The sequence below is a fragment of the Arachis ipaensis genome, chromosome B02 (assembly GCF_000816755.2).
Source record: "Arachis ipaensis cultivar K30076 chromosome B02, Araip1.1, whole genome shotgun sequence".
Lineage (NCBI taxonomy): Eukaryota > Viridiplantae > Streptophyta > Magnoliopsida > Fabales > Fabaceae > Arachis > Arachis ipaensis.
In genome coordinates, this window is record NC_029786.2 from 11,677,476 (window position 1) to 11,679,204 (window position 1,729).

Here is a 1,729-nt window from a genome sequence, read left to right on the forward strand (position 1 = left end):
TGAGAAATGTTTGGATGGGACCCGAAAAGAGTGGCAGTGTCCGAGTTTTAGAGGAGATGCTGCCGAAATTTTATAAAACTGAAAGTTTTATTTAGAGTAATTAATTAAAAAGGTTTGTTTTTAAACATTATATGTTTAAAGATTTATTTATTTATCAGAGAAAGAATTATGTTTTGATTTGGGATTGTTAATGGATGAAATGGAAAGGAGGATGATGATAATTTTCTTTGAAATATGGTTCTTGAATGAATTTGGAAATGAGATTTGGACTGATGAATGACTGTGAAGTTGAGAATGTTGAGAATGTTAAGATATTGATTGAGAATGTTGAGTTATGAACTCTGATTTATTCGTGTGGCTTATGAAATTGAATTATCTGAGATACGAGGTTCCCTGGATTAAGTGCCGTGGCTTGCCACCACGTGTACCACGTTGAAAACTCGATACTCTGTTGACCCTACGACGTAAGTGTGACCGGGCACTATATAAATTCCCGGGAATGTTACCCCCATTGAGCAATATTGATTATTTAAGAAAAAGCTATGCATAGACTCTTGGGGATGCACGTCGGGGGACAGTCTAAGGACAATTCAGACTTGTCGGGTTGGCTGGATAACCGACAGATGAGCCTCATCAGCCATAGGACAGGCATGCATCATATGCATTTATTTGCTTTGCTTGGGTTTGAACTTGTTTTGGTTTGCCTAATTGTTAAATTATTCTTAAATGCTACTTGAACTATTTGCTGTAACTGCTACCTTCTTGTGCTTTCCTTGTCTGTCTTGCTTGTGTTTGTCCTGACGTGCTATATTTGAGAATGAACTTTAGTGCTGAATTAATGATTGTGTTGTTTGATTGCGTGGTTGGTTTCTGAATGAGGTTTTCTTATAAGAAAAGAAAGGTTTTGGATTTCTGAAAGATTAAACATTGTTTCTTTAAAAAGGTTTTAAACGATTACCTATTGATTTTTAAAAGATTCATAAGGCAATGATAATCACTGAGCTTGAAAACAGATTTCTTATTAGATATCTTCATATGACAACTTTGAAACTCTGAGGTGAGACCGTGTGGTTAAGTTCTCACTAGGGGTGGCAAGCGGGGAAGCCCGCCCCGCCCCGCCCCGCCCCGCCAAAACCAGCGGTTTAAGCGGTGCGGGTTAAGCGGGCTTTTGCTATTTGGCGGTCCCAATTTTCCAGCCCGGCCCGCCTTTTTTGGCGGGTTACGCGGGCCGGCCCGGCGGGTTTAGGCCCGTTTGCCACCCCTAGTTCTCACCCCCCTACAGCTTTACTTTTTCAGGAACCAGATGAAGAGGCATTAAGAGTTATACTGAGTTTGGTTTATATGCTGCTGTGTTAATTAGATTATTTTCTTCCCTCGTCTTTGTTATTACAAATTTGTAAGAGGGATAGGAATTGTATGTTCTATATGTATATTATATTATGAGATAATATGTAAGGAGTCTTGTATATGAATCTATGCCTGCTTGCATTTTTCTTAAGATAAAGTGTTTATTTCCGGTTTGATAAGAAATCAGCGATACAGTGGCGAGTCACAGGCTCCTATTTTAGTACTTAGTATGTAAAGTAGTCGTAATACTTCTTACTATCAGAGTGGCGCAGCCGGAAGCGTGACTTTTGATAATGAGGATGTTACAATAATAATAATATTACCGTCACTGACCCTAAATTTAAACTACTAACAACTTATAATAATAATAACAATAACAACG